At 42.3% G+C, this 21,083-nt stretch overlaps 1 protein-coding gene across 1 annotated transcript in view; it reads right to left on the bottom strand.

Annotated features, from left to right (window-relative positions):
• Positions 1-21,083, bottom strand: part of KIF26A (kinesin family member 26A) — a 94,449-nt gene that overhangs the window by 64,143 nt on the left and 9,223 nt on the right. The window lies entirely within an intron of this gene.

Genomic DNA, 21,083 nt, shown 5'->3' with positions numbered 1-21,083 from the left:
CTTGATTCAAAGGCATATCACCATCAGAAACCAAGGGAAATTAGACTTGAAAGTATTTTGAAAAATTAATGCGTGACCTGGTAAATGTCCTGCTGCCCTTACCTTCGGAAATGATGAATCAAGGGGCATAAAAGCCAGTTTACATGGTGCTGCCCACAGGACTGTTATTTCTGATCTTTGCAACCCAGATGGTTGCAATATTCCCTTCTGCTACAGTTGCTTTAATGAGAAATAGATTTGAGCCTACAGCCATGTGTGAAGGTGTGACAATGTGCACACTAAGACGCTGATTTAAAAGCAACACCTATTTTCTTTCCACAGAGCAATTTCCCCACCAACTCTTGGCTAGTTCATTTTAAGGCTGCTAAGACATTTTAAAACCCAGCACTGTGTTTCCACTTCAGAGATAGAGTTACCTATCTCCTGCAACACACAAACACCCTCCCATCCCAGGCCTGCTACTGTAAAGATTAGTCAAGAGATTAAATCCAGCCCTGTCGTAAATCTGCTATCGAGCCTAACACCAGGCAGTAAAACTGACCCAACTTCACACACCCTCACAGAGCTCTCTAAACAATTAAGGTTTTAATGAAATCACAGCACAGGCAAGGGTTAATTTGTATAATTATTTCAAATGAAAATATTTAATTTTCTTGTTAATAAGTAGGACACACATAGCTGGTAAATCAGCCATCCAACATATGCTGGGGATATCCCCAGATTGGCACTTGTTTTTAAAAATGTATTACTTTATGCCAAGCTGCAATTGCTCTCTAGGAAATGAATGTCCTATTAGAAAATTCATTCTGGTTTTAATTACAATGCACATCAATAAAACTCTTCAAAGAAGTCTTGGCACTGGTACTTTGGCTTTGCTCTGAATTCAGAAAGCACTAAAATACTGCTTAACTTCTGCAGCAGTAGCACAGAATTTATCTCGTGTTCAGCTGTTGGACTACTCCTGCAATGGTTTTAATCTCTCACAAGACACAGTGCTGTGTGGATAGAAACCACTCTAAGTATATCTAGCATCACATTATTCCACAGCCAAAAGCCATTGATCAAAGTTGCTCTCTCTGCAATAATCTAAATTATTGTTTATTGACTTAAAATTAAAAATACTTCTGAGGCTAAGAAAAGCTTCTCCTGCCACTGGCTGAACAATAAATTGATTCACAACTGTGAATCAGCATAAAAAGTGAAGTGAAAGACACTGTTTCATTTTTGTCTCTTCTCTTTATTGAGGTTTAGATCCTGCTAAAAATGCCTTTGAAGTTGCACCATTTGCTTACCCTCACGAGGAGCAAATTCTTTCCCACCAAATCTCCCAGAAGATGGTAATACTAAATTAAGACATATTAGTCAGAAAAAAAAGTAATTAATATTTTAGAAACTTTTTTCTATCCCTTCAGCAGAAAGTGCAATTGGTTAGACTTAAAAAAAAAAAACAGAGACTCAGTGCTGCAAGCTCTGTTTAGCCTCGGGTAAAACAAAGGCCATGCAGTCTATCTCCCAAGTAAAACAAACAGCACCGTGCTCAGTGCTCCTCAGAAACTTCTCCAAGGGAGGAGAGCCCTCTGAGCAAATACTTGCTGAGGCTGACACACAGCATCCATTCACAGAGCCCCAAAACACAGCACCTTCCAGCACTGGGTGCCCCATCTGCAGCAGGCACATCCCTGGGCTCACTCCTTTGATCCAAGCTGGGCACACAAGGAAGCACCTGCACGTCCCAACTGCAGGAGCCTCATCTGGCAATGTTTAAATTGCTATCAAATGTCAAAAGTTTCAAATAAGCAATTAAAGCGAATTACTAGGTGAAACAGGCTTCTCATTTAAAAGAAATTACTTCTTTTGATGTAAAGAAAATTAATGACCCCAATTCTAGCTCCATAAACACAGTTTACAGCATAAGGCAGATCAGAGTCAGGCCTGTCTCGCAGTTACAAAGAAATCAAGTCGATGTCATATTAAAGGGGGGAACAAAAATAAATTTTAAAAAAATATATATTTAGAAAATTACACAGAGCAAAGCTTATAGGCACATAGCATGCCAAATTTAAACCTCTTAAGTTATTTATAGTAAAAGAAAAAGGCCTCTCATTTCCAATGCTTATATTCTGCCAAGCTTTACAAGGAGCCTCTTAACCCACACATGCAGCCTCTGTGACCCCCAGCTGGCATTGTGGCCAGCCTTCTCCAGTTGGGGAGAACCTTCTCCACCTCAGTAAGGGCCCAGCTGGAGAGTTAGATTACTTTTATTTTTCCACTCTGAGAGACAAAAACACCTGGCTAATGGTTGGGCGTGAAGGCCAGAGGAAACACAAGTTACTGTTAAAAACATTAACCATGACTTAAAAGTTTAGCCAGCCTCATTAAAGAGGTTTTCCTGCCTGGTGACAATGCCTGGTCCTGGGGAGCCCCTGCTCCAGCAGCTCACACCCTAACAAGGCTGGGCTGGGAGTTACACTCTCGTGTTTAACAGAGGGAAGAAATAAAACCTGAGTGACCGAATGTGTGACACACACGTGGGAGGGGTGAGGCAGCCAAAGCCATCCTTGCTACAGCTCCACCAGCAGACAGGCCAGCCAAACAAAGGGGGTGTGCAAACTGCTGAGGGCAATGGCACAAAAATTAAACATACAAAACACAAGCCTCTGTTCCAAACACTGCTCCAAAACCTCTTTAGTCTGCTGTGCTACAAAGAACATGACTCTTTTGTTCCTCCACACCATAAATAAACTATGCAGTCTTTGTCACACCTACTTTCCAAATTCTCTTCTTTCCCCTGAACACGCAGGATAAGCAGAACACTGTGATGCTGTAACATTCACAGCTTCCCCTCCCAAAACCCTCATTTCAGACTCAGGTTGTTAACTTTTGCCTACAAATTTTAGATATTCAAACATCACAGACTGTTAGAATTGTAAAATAAATGGTCCCACTAGGAACTGAGGAGCCCTGCAGCCCCCAGCAAGGTCAGGGCATGAGATAATTACATGTCCTTATATGAGGACAAATTTCCTGAATGCTTGAATTTACCACTGCTTTTCAGCAAGCAGTTCTTACAGACACAAGCCAGCTGCCAACTGCTGCTGGGAGCTTAGAGACACACATGCAAACTGCCCACAGGAGAGGGGCTCACAGAAATAGGCTGCAAGTTCAGGATGGCAAATTTGGAAAACCAGGATTGTGCTCCCACTAGAACACACAGCAAAACACCCATTTCCTTCAGCACTGGAGCATTCAGCCCAAAGCCTGCCTTCAGGCTTTACCTCTGAAACCAGGAGCAGGGAAAAGCAGCACAGACTTGAAAGCACATCAGAAGTTGCTACTTGCAACAGCGAGAAGCGAACAGTCTGTGTAATTGAGGTTTCCCTCTCTGATGTAAGAGCTCAGCTCTGCTGCCTCCACATGAGAGCAAGGAGGACCCAGCAGGGTCTCATCTGTGGGGTAACACCACGTGCTGCATGTGGGGCACACAAACAAAACCCACATTTCACAACTGTAAAATATCACATCCCCAGACTACTGCCCTTGAAACTGCAGACATAACTCAAAGCAACTGGGACATGGCCAGAGGCCAATATCACCAAAAATCCCCGCTACAGCTTAGACACCAAAGTCTCAGCCAGGTTTTCAAAGCATGAAACACCAAATTACCTTCCTGGACATGAACTATTCTGAGAACTTGAAGCAGTTTGTAAGTGATAACTGCACTTAAATTGAATTATTTTGAAATTATAGCTCAAGCTGTAATTTCCCATGTACTCAGAGTTAGCAGTTAGATTTTCTGTTCAACTAACAAGAAAGAATAGAGAGGTTTTTCCCACTGAAAAAGAGAAACAAAAGATACAAGCTTTGAATCTTACCTGCAGCTACTGACTGCTAACTCCCAAACTAAGCAAGAGAAGAGGAGGCAGCACAGCATCTGGATTCTCACTTAAGAAGTCCCTGCAGTAATACCCACCCATCTGTAACCTAATCCTTTCAGAGAGGAACTATGCACAGAGTGTGAACAAACGATGACGAACAAATGATGAAAAGTCAAATTGCCAACAACCACCCTCAGTAATTACCCACAATTTTGCCTGGCACTGCTTTCTGCAGTGAGAGTGTATCCAGAGCAGTATTCTGAATTGAATTAAAGTCTTGATATAAATATAATTTAAGAGAAAGAAGAAGCATTGAATGTCACATTGATATATATAATTAAATACAGATTGAGGTGAACAACATTTTAAAGAGATGCTTTTGGAGAAAGGAATGTACTATCCCAGTGCACAAGAATCAATGTTAATGATTTTTTGTCTTAATTGTCCTTCCAGATCTCTGCCGTGCTGCTTACAAATTAGTTTTTATCTTACAAGACATTGTGAAATATTCCCTTGTATCTTCTATATTGACAAATACCTTGAAGGCTGATGTCTGCTTTCAACTATATAGCAGTCATTGTGAAAACAAACAAACAAAAAAAAGCAAGCACTATATTCAGCAAACCCAGAGAGTGTTCAATGCAATCAAGGGGAAAAAACCCACAATTCTAATGATTTTTTTTTTAAGAGAAGTTTCCAACTATCTGACTAATCTCAAGGGAGTGAAAATATGAGCTTTAAGTCTCCAAGTAACCCATGTTGTTAATTCATTCAGTCACTGACCTCATCTTATCAGAATATAAACAATCAAGGAAAAACAAACACATGAAGCTTTCACAAAAACAGAATTCACCTGAAGTCCCATCTCCTGGGAGTTAAGGGTATCTGGAACCTGCAGTGTAACTTCACTGTCCTTGAAAGCATTCCTCTGAACTAGCAGGAAAGCAATCCACATTTCCAAAGAGAGCAATATGTCCAGGAATTAGGGAAAACGTAGATAGATTTTTAAGGCCTAATTCCATTTGGCCTCTTTACAGTAATGTCTCACTACCTTTAGGTGGAAGGTTAACTTAAGCCAGTGGGCTGTGGCCCTCCTCCCATTCTATCTCCTAGCATGATTTCTTCAAATCTCACTCCCATTATTCTGTTTCCAGCCACAACCTGAGGTTGTGCACACAGACATATCCCCCTGACTCTACCCAGCTGAGACTCAACCCAATTTCTTTTCATCTCTGCCATCCCAAAGAGTTTGGAAGAAAAATAAAAATCCAAGCACATTTTCTTACTTATATAAAAAAAATTACAGTGTATCTCTTGTAAACAGGGCCCATCTTTCTAAGAAAAGCCAGGCAATAGGATAAATCTGCTCCAAACCGCGTGACCCCGCACTAAAAACGACTGCGCCGTGTTCAGATATTGGGCAGCTCCACTGAACTCTATTTATTTCCATTTCCTGCCCACTTTAATGTACTTCAGTGGCCTGCAGTAAAGTTAAAGCAATAGGTGTCTGTCATAAAGATGAATGATGCTATTGGAATGCATAATACAGTGGAAAGAGGAAATGAGAGCAATCTGGTTTATTTACATCTCAGGCTCCCATCAGCACCTCAGCCCACCTCCCAATGGCCTCAGCTGCCTTTCCTGTTATCTTGCTGGATAGTCCCCTGCAATGAGTTGGCTTTTAACCTCTCAGAACCAGAGGGGATGAGCTGATCTCCCAGATTTGCTTTCATGAGCTGGCAGAGTGCTGGAGCAAACAGCCATGCAGTGTGTTCAGTGCAAAGAAAACAAAATAAAGGTAGTGGTTGCCATTTAAATTAATTAAAAGACACAAGCAAAACAAAAGACCCCAAAGAGATCTGCTATCACCGGTAAATTTAGATCAACACACAGGAACCTGACTACTTCTGAAAAACAGTAATTACTGTTACACAAAATATTACTTTTAATCTTCTTTCTTTACAATCTAATTAAACAGATATTTTACTTGCCTTTGCAAAATGTTTTTCTTAATTTCATCCAATTTTAACATTTGGTGTGTTCTATAAACTACACATCCAAACTAGTATGCAATTTTATGCTTATTTTTAATAGTGTATGACTTCATTTAAAATTTATGACTTTTAATTTGCATGTTTATTGTTGGTTTTAAGTAATCTTTTAATTTTCCCTCTTGGCTCTGAGGCTTACTATAACTTCACAATGTAAATTCAGTACTAATTTTGTTCATGTGAAAACACCATCTTCCAACACACGTTGTGTCTTTTTTAATTTCCCTCTTATTTCTTTTATAAACCTTCAGAAAAGTATTATCACTTGGAACAGCAGCAAGTATGTGCAGAAACAGTTGCATATCTATCACCACACAATACTTGGTGTCTAAAAGCCTTTGTTTGATTCTACTTTCAGAAATAACCACTTGGATGAAGCTGACTTTCAGAAATTCAGACAAAATCCTCTTACAGAAATTAGACACTTTAGTTTAAAAGATAGAGGTTTCCATCCCTAATTATTTTTTCTTTGAAACCAGGGAATAAATTTTGGTTAGCCTACAAGCACAGTAAATCAGATTATAAAAACTCTGCTTATTAGAGTCACAACTGCATAAAAAGTCACAGTTTCTCTTTCCTCTTCAAAGCAAGCCAAGGGCTCATGGGTTAGAACAGCTACTTGGGAAACTGATGCTGATTTCATCACACTGAATGCCACCAACCCCCACATACAGTTTGAGTTCAGTGAGGCTGCCCAGATAATGGAATAGCTCTGAATTTCAGCACAGGGATGAAAATCAGAGCACAGCACCACTTCACAGAAACATGCTGCCTTGTCAAAATGCCTCAGAAACACCAACTCTTAATATCATTTTATGGGAAACAAAAGGCTCTTCCCACTATTAGAATTCAGCCAACACATTCTGTGTTTCCAGAATTACAAACTGCACTGTGAGCCTGGTGAAGAGAACTCCCTCACTGATGAACTCTGACCAGCAAGCCAGCCCAGCCAGCCCAATGCCCTGGGAGAGGAGTCACACCCCAGATGAGATCTTCAGCATCTCTAAGTGATCATAACTTCATTTGTCCCAGGAGAACCGTGCCCATTTGTATCAGAAAGACCTCTGACAAGGGAGGTCAAGAGCAGCTGGACACCAGCCACAGTGAAAACAACTCTAACTTACAAAGACTGCATAGGAAAAAGAAAAAAATTGCTTGGAACACCTCTCTGTGTACAAACCCTACCACTGCTTCAGCCCAACCATCTGAATCCAATTAACAGAACACTGAGCGGCAGAAGTTAGGGAGTGGACACATTTTCCAAATGAACATCATTAGCATAATGGAGATTTAAAATCAACTATGGAAACCAGCACTTGGCATTGGATCACACTCTCTTAGTGTCTCATTCACTTGCTCATTTTATCAATTATTTGGTAAATGAATACTTGAAGACCATACAGAAACGATTTAGCCTTCACAACCAAAAGGCTGCCCCATTGTGCACTCCTTGCAAGCTACAAATTACTGCACACAGTGCACAGTTAGCACACCAGGCAGTTTTTATTATTACAAAATTGGATTGCACTTATTCTTCACCTTAATTAAGTTTCACTGCCTCAGTCTGACTGCTTCACAAAAAAAAAAAATTCTTGCTGAAAAATTTTGGGTCTACATTTTGAATTTAGGAAGTACAGCAGTGGAGTTGAGTTTTAACTTTTTCTCCTTGACTGGAATTAAGCAAGGGAAAAAAAGGAAAAAAAAAAACCTGACAGTAATGAATAGTTAAGGAATGATGAAGAGCATCTGTTAACTCCTCAACCACAAGTTGGCCACACTGTGCCTGAAGAGTCCGTTTCAGTTCCTTGGCTTACTAGGTTGCATGCATGAGACACTACTTCCCTGTCCAAGCTGTTCATCTAGCCTGGTAAAAAACTGCCTTCTTGATCCACTTGGGTAAGGAAAATAGGAAATCATTCTACTTTTAAGCAAAGATAACTCAAGAAAAACTATCAAAGGCAAGTGAGCACTGGCAATTGCTACAGAATGGTGTTGAGAAATCTTTGTCTTTTGAGAATTTCTAAAGAGCAGGTGAAAAACATCTGTAGGAGGTGATCAAGAAATAGATGACCCTATTCCAGTGGAGAAAGCTGGACTACTTTTTAAAGATCTGAAGATCATTCCCCAGCCCTGTGATATTAGTTTTGCAAAGATGGGTAACATAGCTGTGCACAGACTTGCTGCTTGGGTCCAAGTGCCACAAACTTCAAACTACTGCTCTAATTAGATGACTACTAGTTACTATTAGTAACCTACACTATCAGCAAGTTTTTCAATTTGCATCATTCCTACATTAATCTCATACCTCTTGTCCTAGTTGTGACCCTCTATACACTTTGAAAAATTCTTCCGTCAAATACAGCCCATCATCACCACACCCAAAACTTTATTTTCTCATTAATTATGCTACATTTTATGTCTCACTTTCGATCTTTCTTTACAGATACAAAGTACAGAAGTGCTACATTTTGTTCCCTACAACTTCAGGGATCAGCTCTTTAGGAATCCAAATGAGATGCCTAAATTAGAAGGCGCAAGTCCAGCTACTCCCATCCATCCATCTCAATGGACACCAGGTACAAGTGGTGTCCCTCAGGGTCCCTATTGGGACCAGTGTTATTTAACATCTTCGTTAAGGCTGTTGAGGGCAGCCTCAGCAGATTTGCAGATAACGCAAGCTGAGTGGTGCACCTGACACACCTGAAGGATGGGATGCCATCCAGAGAGAGCTGGACAAGCTCCATTCAATGGGAATCTCATAAGATTTAACTAGACCAAGTGCTGGTGCTGTACCTGGGTCAGGACAAGCCCCAGGACCAATCCAGGTGGGGATGAACAGACTGAGAGCAGCTCCCAAAGGGGCTTGGGTAAGAATTGCCTCTATCAGCCCAACAAATCACACTCACATGACTGGAATGACAACAGTCTGATGATCAATGTCCACCTGTAACCCTCTTGTCAGGAAGCCCTGCCGTGGTCCTGTGAACACTGCAAGATGTGCAACCTCTCACCATCCAAAGTACTGGTGTAATCAAAGAGGAGCAGCTCCCTTTGCCCAAGGTCTGTATTCTACAAACATCAATCCATGGGGCTACGCCCCCAGGCAGACAAAAACCCACTCTGCCCATGCTCAAAGCATCTCAAAAGCCTTGGTAATAGGGTTTGTAAACTCTGCTAAGGCACGGGATATAAACATATTAAACCCATGGGCAAAGTGAGCTTATGTCTGCCTGTAACACATGCACACGTAGACATGCCCACAGATGATTGGCAAAAACACCTCTGCAAACTCTCTCAGGCTCCTCACACACACACACAAAACAAGCCTTGTCTCCTGAGACACAAAAGCAATCAAATACCTGGCAACAACTTTCAAAACCCTTCAAGCCAGATCCTATTAAAACCAGCAGCTAAGAGATGAAAGGCTCTAGCTCTCCTACCAGTCACACTTAACAAGGCTCTTAAACATTTACTGTATCTTACATTACCTCTATAGAAATTCCACAACTGTAGACAATGCCTAACATCATAGGATACATTTCTGTTTCCGTTCAATTGAAGGTACAACATAAAAGGATGTTTTTATTTTAATTTGTGTTCTGGGACCTTGGAAAAGAAGCTGCCTCATCACCTGCTGGAAAAGGCCAAGTACAGAGGAAGAAAGGGTTCTTTTAAGAATAGAAATTACAGCCCCAGAGTGAGACCTGGGCCCTAAAGAAATCCATGGCAACACCCACACTGAATGCAAAGTTATTAAATCTCCCTCTAAATTGAAACATCCCCGTTCCTAATTTCAAATTAGCAGCGAACTCTTTCACCAGCCTGCCTCTCTATTTCATAAAATGCCCATGAAATGCATGTTTATGGTTGATGGGTGATGACTTAAGTTAAATCTTGGTGTGAAAACTTCCCCATTCTTTTTAAAAGAAGGTTTTCTGGCATTTCTAAACCATTAAAAAACCCTGCCACCCAAGTTGCCTTACTATTGTCATTACAGATGTAAATACACATTTAAAACCAGTTGTGTAATCTTTGCTAACATCCTTGTAAAATCTTGCAGTTTGTCAAATAGCCCCCATTGTGGACAGCACTGAAGCAGTTCTAGAGATCACCAGAGTTAAAGGGCAATGAAGAAAAGTACCTTGTCCCACCTCCTGCACATCACAGCTCTGCTAATTTCAATCATGAGAAGCAGTGAACCTGACAGGCTCCTTTAATGAAAATAGATGCTTTAATATTTTAAGAAACACTCACTTTTATTTAAGCCCATGTGTCTTCCAGACCCACAGTACTTCTGAAAAAAATAATGTTTTTAAAGTACATGGTACATGAATAAAAAACACAATCAAGCAGGTGGGGACAGCAATTGAGGATATAAATCCAGAACTGACACACACTACTCTTTGCTCCTGTGACAGTTTATATCAGCCAGGCCAGAAACCCTGCTCCCAATGGTCAGCTTGAAAAATCCAAGTGGCTGATTCCAGGACTCTCAGCACCATTCCAGGCACTGACTGTGCACTGTTAATATCTGATGTATGCTTGCAGCTCCAGTCTCAGAGAAAGCCATTATGCAGGATATGCTCAAAGATGTGTGTTTTACACCACATGCCTGATGCTGTGATTCACAGGGAAAAGCTGCACAGAAGGCACAGGCTGGGATGTTACTGCTCCAAGCTCCATTAGCAAACAGTCACTGAAATAAATTAATATCAGCATCTCATAGAAGTTCCTGCATGAGAGTGTTAGGCAAGATTTATTCAAGACTACAGTCTCAGGAGCAATTCATCAGAATCAAAAACTAAATAAATGAAAATGGGACCAGTAGAATAACAAAGCAGCCCAGCCAAGGCAGCAGCCACATGACAGCCAGAGGCATCTCCAGAGTGGTCAAAACAACTGTCCACAGAGCTTGCCAATGAGCCAGATGCTGCTGCTGGAAGAAGGGTAGTGTTGATATAAACTCAGAGATACAAGATGCTTAACACCAAGAGCAATCAATCTTGATCATTCCCACACGGCTGCCAAGCTTTGCTTTTATGCCGAAAGAGATGAAAACAAACTTCATAAAGCACATGTAGATCCTACATGAGAAACTCCCTCCACCCTCCCCTTACTACTCAGAAACAAACCCACAATTTGGGTGTAGCTGTAAATGACCTGATGCTTTTCCTGAGTTAACAACAGAACCAGGAAAGAATATCGTTGGCTAAACAGAGCACTGTACACACCCTGCCAGAGAACCAATGAACTTATCATACTGTATAGGAAATTCCCATCTTCCACATCAATTAGTGACCCAAGAGTGATTGATTTTATAATCCCAAACTTGACTTACAAAGTGGCTTCCTCTGGGGCCAATTTTCCATTACCCAGCATGTGGAAAATTGCATATGGTCAGTGCACTATGAAAACCAAGGAAAAATAAGTGCTATTTAAACCCCAATTCCACCATGCCTCCACATTCTTGCTTTCCTGAGGGAGATGCACTTTTGACAGTTACTTCCTTTCCCTGCCCCAACATCCTATCTGCACCACACACCAGCTGGGCACTCAATCAAAACAGAAACAACAACAGGAACTAGCAGCTATTCGTTACAATAGGATCAAAACATTTCTAGGCACTAGTGCTTTGCCAAGTTACCAGCCTTGAAGACCTGCCACAATCCTCCTCCTCCTCCCTCCCATCACAGACACCATTGCTGAAAGTGGCCCCACTTCAACCTGAAGCACCACATTTTGAAGATCACAGCTTTTGAGTCAGAAGCCACATCTCAGAACTGCAGGAGGCAATGGAACTGGGCAGCAGAAAGGTGAGAAAATTACCTGGCCAACAACACAGGCCTCTGTTAGTCCTTTATTCCAATCAAGTTAGCATTAGCTCCATCTATAAAACCAGTATTGCACTGCACACTAACTACCAGGGTAATCACAGAAACAGCACCACAACATGATTACTGGGTGCTAATTATATCTTATAAAGAGTTAAAGACAATCAAGTGCATGTAATAAAGATTTATAGGCAGGTTTTCACTGACCTGAAACAGCTTCATACATTAGTAGGTTAACATTATTGCAGGAACAAAGCAAACAGTTACGTCCACATGATAAAATACATGAAACCCAAGAGCCAGATGTTGGGTCCTTTCATCCAGGAAGCAATTATTTAATTCCTGGGAAAAGATGACGCCTCTCATTGTTTCATCAATACATAATATATCTCAGAACCAATCCTGGCACTCTGGCCTGGGCAGGGTACAAATCTGCAGGACTGCACAGGGTCATGAATCAAGGGTCTCCTTTTCCTGCACTGCCATTGCTAATGGGCAGTGAACACAGAGCAACTGGAGATATCCTCAGTCCATATCTCTATCTCCCCATTGATGCACAACAGCACAGACCCCAAGGAGGCTGTAAAGAAAGATTCTGCTTCTCCTCACAGCCCTCCAGCAAGGCCAGTTGTCCATGGGTAAGCACAACAGGGAATGCCAAGGAGCTGCCCACCCTCTCCACCACAGTTGCTGGTGTAGGGTCCTGTGTAATCAGGTACTCCGTGATCTTTGGGTGGGGGCCAGTGGTGGCTGTTTCAGGTCAGTTGCTGACCTCCAGCTCTGAGACACAAAGGGTCCCTCAGCCACCAACTAATGGCTCCCTGCTCCAAGCGCCATCAAGAACTGCTGACCTTTGGTGAGTCATTTTGGCCACACCATCCTCATCCTCCTTGTCCATCCTCCCAGATAACAACACTCCCAGATCAGCACCTCTGGAGAGGTGGACACTCATCAGCCACCACCAGCACCCACCCAGAGATCACAGAGTACCTGATCACACAGGACCCTACACCATCAGCAACTCAGCACTTTTGCTAACTACACTATAAACAACACAACAGAAAAAGCACATCCCTCTGCAAGGTTACTCCAAGGCTGTCACTGGATAAACCAGCCTGAGCACACCACATGTAAGGTACACCCCTGAACAAGGCACAACAAATAGGAGCACTTAACAAACACAACCATTAACTAGGAAACATCCCTGCAGCAATTAAAAGTTTGCGAAGTACTACAATGTACACCTGGTTATTGCTCTGACATCTGCTGAGGTTTTCTGTGTGTTTGTAAGTGGGAACAAACAGGAAGATAATTGAGTTTATGGGCATTTCATGACAAAAATGACAACAAGGTACTGCTAATTGTTGATGAAAAATGGCATAAAAACTCAAATGAAGCACATGTAGTGTTTGAAATGCTCAAAAGTTACCACATTTTATAATGAACCATATATGACCACATGGTGTTTCTCCTACTAAAGAATAAAATTATTCTAAACTAAAGATTTCATCATAAAATGAGAGAAAATTCACAGTCTGAACAATTGCAGTTGTGCTGAGCACATTTTAAGACATATGGCAACTTTATAATGCTCATCGGGGATGAAGAGCTAGAATTCTGCTGCAGATTTTGAATTTAAGACATTTCACATAAAATTGCATATCTCAGGAAACAAATTAATTGTTAAGTGTGCATCCTTATGTTGCAGACAATATTTGGCATATGTAAATATGACTACCTCAAAATATGAATGCTATTTTCAGTACAATTACCCAATTGTTTTAGAAAGGCTCCAAATAAGTTTTTTAAAATGGTGTGAAGGCATCATTCAAAGTAAACAAATATAACAAGAGCTACTTACTTTAACTTTATACAGAATTACTGCAATATTATTCAGCTACAATATGTTATCCAGTGTTCTCAAGTAAATGCCCCAATTACTATTGTAAGTCTGTCACTTAAATAGTTCCTTCCTGTTTAAAATGTAGAAAGCCAAATGCATTTTCCCACCACTAGGTATTGTGTAAGACTCCTTTCTCTTCTAGCAAGCTGGCTGAAGATGGATGAGCTTCCAAACTGATATCATTTTTAATTACGTGTTTTTCTCTCATTACTAATTTCCTAAACACGTCTCTAATCTCGCAGAGAAATCTCTGAGCACAGTAGGTGTATCCACATACATCATGCTCTTGAAAATTAAAATGAGATAATGATCAGGACTGCCATCACAACATAACCTGAAACAAGCAAGATACATGAGAGGTGATACACACTCGTAAGACTCTGATCTCGAATGTTTCTGGAAAGCAGCAGCAGTTGGATGGTTTCCATCCTTCCTGCAGCCCCTCTTGGAGCCAGTACACAGCCAGTGGGGTCAGGGAAAGGGAGATGCTTCAAGTCACCTCCCACCCTGCATGTTCCACCAGGCATCTCCACCAAGCTCATGATGCCAAATTTCAGAATTCAGGACATCCCTCTGGCTGTCCTGGACTGCCAGGACCCCTGCCAGGGGGCTCAGAGACCCTGGCACAGAGCCCAAGACCCCTATGGTTTTGATTATGACCCATGGAGCAAATTACCAACCTTATATGAAGATCTGCAAGCCACGAAAGTTTAAGTAGAATGACAGTGAATTTATCACAGAGTGAAAAATAGATTTTTGGGGTTTTTAGAATGGGGGTTCAGGGGGCTAAATGGAGGAATCTGGGCATGTCCAGCCTTTCTCCTTCCTCTTTTCGGCCTCCATCTTCTGCTGTGATGTTGGCACTTACAGATTGGTTTAGAGTAGAAGCTCACTGAGCTCAACATAGGCGATTGGTATTGGAAAGTAATTGTAAATACTGTACATGTAGTTTTTAGTATAAAAAAGATACCACCACCTGGAGGTCGCCAGAATGCCTCTGACTGTCCTGCTGAGCAGACCTCAGCATGTCAGGAGCAGGAATTTTATAGATAAGAAACAATAAACAACCTTAAGACTGAGAAATTAAGAGCTCTGACTCCTTCTTTGACCGCCAGGCTGGGAAAAGAGACTTTCTAACTTAGATCGGGGTTACTCTGACCACCTAGAGCCCCAAGAGCCAAATGCATTCCCAGCCCTTCCCTCCCTTCCCCAGCCACTGCACCAAGGAGCACTGTGTGCATAAGGGAACAAGACCAGCTGCTCCTCTACAGAAGATGAGCTCAGGTACCTGTCCTAGGGTGACGTTATGATGCCTGTATCCCCATCTGTGTGTTCTGTTTATGCTGGATATCATGTTCTGTGCCTTCACAACTGGCTCTGAAGAGCAAATGTTTTGTTTTGGTTTTTGTTATCAGCTGCTCCCTCACGAATGGTGGGACACACAGACGGGGCAGTACATAGTGCTGTTTTTGGTTTTTGCTTTGCTTTCGCTTTGCTCTTGCTTTTTGCTTCTGCTCATTAGTTAGTTTAGCTAAACAGTCCAAATTTTTCCCTGGACTCTTTTCCTTTTTTTGGACCTACTTGAACCTGCTCCGGGCTGGGGCCTGGCAAACCCCGAGAGTTTGCACCTTGTGGCCCAGCGGGGCCTACTCTGGGCAGCAGCTGCCCCAGCACCAGAGGGACTGAGAACAGAGCCACCACCCCCAGAGAGACTTTCTGAATTTGTCATCTTTTTCAGAGTGGTGTCACCCAGTATTGTTCATTTTGTGTGCTGGGAGTGCTGGGCCTGTTAAATAAACAGGTTCTTTTCACTTCTCTCTGAGGAATCCTTCCCAAACTGATTGGGGGTAAGGGCCGTATGGGTTTGCTTTCTGGAGAGGTCCCTTTTGGAGGTTTTCTCCCAAATTTGCCCTAAACCAGGACAGTACCCCAGTTCCCTCCTGCCATCGGGGCTCCAACAGCTCCCTCCACCTCTGCCAAGGTCTCCTGGAGGAGTTGCGTTCTCCAGGAGCACAGGAGAGCAAAGAGCTGGAGGCAGGCACACCTCAGGCAGGTAGGGAGCTCATGCCCACGCAGCAGAAGGGCTCACACCCCAGCAGCTGCTCCTTTGGCAGGAACTGGGACTATGTATAGACCAGATTAGGTCAACCAAGTGCCAGCCAGGCATTCCCATGGGATCCCTCTCATTCCTCAGATATCTCTCACTACCTGAAAGGCACTGCACAGCTGAGCTAGAGCATTCTTTAACCATTAAACCAGCAGGGCAAAACCCAAGCTTTTTAGGGGCTGGGGAGAAAGCAAAGAAAACAAAAACAAAAGGGTAATTGCCACAAGGCTTTCTTCCCAGCTAAACACTTCACACACCAAATTCCTAAGGGAGTGATGCTTTCAGCACATCAGCTGCCTTCTCATCAACTGACACTTCCCAAATAAAGGAGGAAAATCCTAGAACTGTTCAGAGTGGCTGACATTTAAGTAATCAAATAAAGCAAAACCAGATAAATCACAAGCACTTAAATAAGTTTTTATCTTCTAAGCAGTCTTAAAATACGTCACAAGTATGATTCTGCCTACTCACTCAAAGAAAAGGGATCTCTGTGGTTTTGCAGCAAAAAGATGAAGATAGAGAGGGACTCAAAATAGGCTTGAAGTGCAAGCACCAGATTAATGCTAATAAAACCAGTGCATGTCTAAGGAACACCAACACCAGGGCTCATGCAAGCCACCAGTCTGTAATCTCAGGCTGATCAAAATGCATGTGCTAAATGGGGTAAGTTTATCTAAAAATGTAATGCTAGCTGAATTGCCCTGGGCCCCTAGGGAGGCCTGCAGCACAGTGTGAGTGGGCTGGAGCTCAGATGTTTTGCTGTATTCACACATGCTGCTGAGGAAGCTGGATGATGGAAAAACAACACAATTTCACATTTTCTTCTCAAAAAAAAAGAAACAGTCCACAAAATGTTATCCTATTGTTTTTTTTTTTTACCTGCTATCCAGCCACTGACCAGGATCAGAAGCTCTACATCCAGCCTTAACTTCCTCAAGAACTTGATGAAGAAATTCCTAGAAGAACCCTGGTTCCTCTTAAAAACAAACACTTGTCCTAAACTTCCCTCAGCAAAGGGAAGGAAAAGCTGGGGGATGCTGTGGGATTGTTTCTCCTTCCCACAGCATCTTGGGAGGACCATGAAGAGGATGCCTACAGACCCAAGCTCCAGCAGGCCTTTGCTCTGCACCACTGGAAGCAGAGCCCACCTGGGAGTCAGGGCAAGGCTGAAGGCACAACACAACCCCAACCTCAGGTGGGAGTTCACTGACCACTGAGGGCAGGGCGAGCCTTTCCTGTGACTCTGCTGGGCTCCTGCTCCTCCTGAACATTTGCTGACACCTCCTTCACAACCAGAGGGACAGGTTCTTTATGAGGAGCCGTTTCACCTTCCCCAGTTAATGTCTTAATCCACAGACTGAGGCAGGTCACATTATCTACACTTATCAAAGACAACATTATGCTTCATAAGCTATTTTTCTGCTTCAGTAAGGAACAAGCACGTTTTATTTCTTACTATGTTTACCCATTACCTCACTGAGCTGCATTATTGTTAAGTCTTTCTGGGGCCTTCCTGAAATAGGAACACATAAACCAGGATTTCCTCCAGCTCTGCATACCTACTTACTCCAGAGTCATTAACAACATAGGACTGGATTGAACAAAGACTTAACATCAAATGAGCATTCAAAACAGCTGGGAACAAAAATATATCTGCCTGGAACACTGCATCTGTGTTTTGTCTCTTGAAAAATGCCAATGGGGCGAAAATTCGCTTTCAAGATCACTTTCACAGGGATGTCTTCCTGAGAAAAAAAGGACTTGCAAAACACTTGCATGTGGGACGTGCATCCCAGTGGGCTCCAAATTAAGTTTATAGCAGTTTTTATACAGAAATCTGTGAATCAGGTTGTCCTCTTTCTGGAGATCAGATGTAACTTAACTGCTGTCAAAAGGAATTTTGCAGAAAAGACCCAAGAGCTACAAAAGAATCCTCCAAAAACCCAAATCTAAATTGTCTTCCATGTGATAACAAGCAATAGCTGAAATACTCAAGGGTAGGTAACTATCCTCAGAACTCAACTCTGAGGTTTTTAAAGTACCTATATAACTATTATTTTAAGGAAAACTTAGAGGTGTATGTATGTGAGAAAAATACAAGTGATACTGTTCCACGATTTACAGAAATTAAGGATACTGCTTGGGTTCAGTGTTTAGCACCCAAAATAACCTTGGCAATCTCTTAAAGGCCTCTGTATGGGTGGAGTACACAGAGGCAGTGGCAGCCAGCAGGTTGGGAGGCAATGCAGGGATGCAGGAGGAGAAACACCACGGGCTCTCTGCAGTGCTGTCAGCTCCCACCTGCCCCAGGACATTCCTACCTCTGCCTACAAACACAGCGATTCCCCAGACACTGAGTAAACAGCCTTTGAAGATAACAAAGCTTATTCTAATCCCTCACTAATGTCACTCCTGCATTGTGCTCAGCTGAGCTGCAAAACTCCTGGGTTAACTCACTGGACAGATCACTCCAAGAATCACTGGGTTAACTCACTCTGTAAGATCAGGATTACCTTAACTCTCTGTTGTTGCACAGATTTCAGAAATCCTGTTCAGGTACAGAAAGAAGTATGTTTTGCACTCAGTGAATCTATGTTTTTTCTTGTTGAATAACCGACATTTTTCAGCTCACTTCCTTAGCAGCAGGTGGACCATTTCTTAACATTATACTCAGTGGCACAGCTTTCCCAAAGGAAGCACAAGCACAGCCTCCTGGAAGGACAGAATGCCATGGACAATTTTCTTTCCCAAAGAAAGCACAAGCACAGCCTCTTGGAAGGACAGAATGCCATGGACAATTTTCTAACACTAGCAAACAGGACTGTTGCTCCAGTCACAAGAAGGTAAAATCAGACTGAGCCTGGACCAGTGTGGTATGATTCTTGGAGTGATGCTCTCCAGGGCCAGGAGTTGGGACTTGTGAGTCCCTTCCAACTCAGGATATTCTATGATCCTAGCAAGAGAAATTAAAATAAAAATTGTAAAAATAAAACAAAAAAGCAGGGACTTCCAATGAATCACCTCAGAGGACAATGTCTTTGTGTTCTCACTTGTGTTCACCTCCCAGAGTTAAGTGTTCTGCATTTCAGTTCTTTATCTACTCCACACTTCTCACTGCACCCAATCCTCCAAGAACCAAACCCTCCCACAGGAATAAAACACTCAGTGAAGAACTCAGGGTGAGTCAGGAAAGCCAACCCTGTATATAACACATCTTTCATGTCATCACAAGACTTGGCAATAAGCAGCTTAAACCCAACTAAATTCTTACCGCATAAACAGAGCTATTTTACTTTTGAGCTGCATGTGCTTATGAACAGCCATGACCAGAATAAATAAAAGAACACACAGCACAAATCTGAGAACAGGAGCTCAAGTTGTGCCTGAATGTTCACACTCCCTGTCAGTCCCAAAGGCAAGTTTCTTTTGGAAAGCCTGAATATTGTCAGCCAGGGGTTTTTGCCTCTTCAGTAAGCTGTATCTTAGTTACAACCAACAGATCCTGGCATTATTTCCCACACATAGACATAAACAGGTAATTATGTTCCCACTGAACAGAAAAATGAAGAGGACGTGCTGGAGAAAAGCAGACGGAGGTAATGATACCAACACAGAGAGATGGATTGGGAACACAGACATTGACCAGTTCTGCAGTCTGGCTTCCTCTGCAATTCACCCATGTAAATCAACTGGAACTGCACAGAGCAAACAGGCTTCATTTTCCACCTGTTAACACAGGTTATTGATTCCTCTGTCAATAAAAGAACCACGATGCAAACTGCTATGAAATGAAAATCCAGTGTCGCATTGCAACCGGAGACAGGAGTCGGGAGATGTACATTCAGGATGATGTACTGCTGGAAATACTCTTCCCTAAAACCAGCCATGGCTCCCCAAAGGGTTGTTACCAAAGACATGACCACTTCCCACTGCCAAACTGCCCTCAGGGACCCAGTAAGACTCAGCCAGGGTGTTGCTCCTCGTGACCAACTGAGCAAATGCTGAGCACAAACTCCACCTTCCACACAAAAATCAGAGAAACCCATTGACAGCCTGTGTTTCACGACATGTCAGCATGAGAAACTCTCTCAAGCACACAAATATCCTTCTAATCACTTAGTTCTTTGTGGATGTCTCAGATTTTAAACTTGAATAACAAGCAACTTCAGCAGAGGTCAGTCAAGCAGCAGTAAGGCTGCTCGAGGTGGCAGGTTTAAAGCATCTCATGTGTACAAGAGTACAAGCATGAAATTCAGAAAGAGCCCCCAGGGATCCCAATGCAAGACATGAAGATGTAATTAAAAACCATAAATCCATCAAACTAAAAATATGTAAACTTAATGTATTAACTCATATATTTTTCTTCCTTGAACACATTTGTCTTGCTCTACACTCATTTGGAGCCTACAAATAAAAAATTAAAAGTATCAGAAGAAATATTTCTTAATATGTAAAAAGCGAGTATCAATAATAAATGCTTTTTACTTTATTCTTACAGGTAATTGCTGAAAGAAGCTCTCTCAGCAGTCTGCCCAGATTCTGTGCATATTATGAATTATTTCAGCTGTATCTCCTCTTTACAAAATCTACAAAAGGACGGTATCTTACAGTGTTTCCATGCCACTTAATCATTCACACAAAATTACCCTTGTGAGAGCTTGTTGGAGGAATGTCAAATGTATTTGCCTGCCTTTGCAACAAAATCTTCAGAGAAAGACAAATAGTTCACAGCTTACAGTTACACAAGTTACACTAACACCTGAACATTTTAACTGCAGATTCTGGGTTCAACTTTGAATTTCAAGCTACAGGCAAAATAGTTATAGGCCAAATCCTGCCCCATGTCTGGCCCACAGCACAGTTTTCAAGACATCTTATAAAAGCTCTGTAGTACCTGTGGATCATACTAAGTCCAAGGCACATCTTCTAGAAAGGGTATTTGGGACAAACCAGCCCTTCCATCTTCTGCTCACTGACCAGAAACAGCACCAAGTACTGCCCAGAAATGACAAAGGTAAAGACGTTTTTCCCTCACCTCCATCCTTCAAAGGCCAAGTTTTGCAGAGCAAATTTGTCTCTTGCCATTAATGAGTGTTTCCTTGGAACCAGGCTTCCCAGGGCAGCACTATGGCAACACCATGGGTGACCAAAAGGAGCAGAGTGATTGAAACAAGGATGGCCACATTTCCTGATCATACAAGCCACATGTTAGTCCTCAAGTTTCTGACAATTGTAAAGACTCACATTACACAGAGTCTCTGGAGACAGCTCCTGCTGCCCTGTTTTGGGGTGGGAATTGGACATGTGCCACCAGAC

This window comes from Melozone crissalis, unplaced genomic scaffold (assembly GCF_028551555.1).
Source record: "Melozone crissalis strain CALT ecotype California unplaced genomic scaffold, PUWL_Pcris_2 ptg000056l_1, whole genome shotgun sequence".
Taxonomy (NCBI): domain Eukaryota; kingdom Metazoa; phylum Chordata; class Aves; order Passeriformes; family Passerellidae; genus Melozone; species Melozone crissalis.
This window is presented reverse-complemented; position numbering and strand designations above follow the sequence as displayed.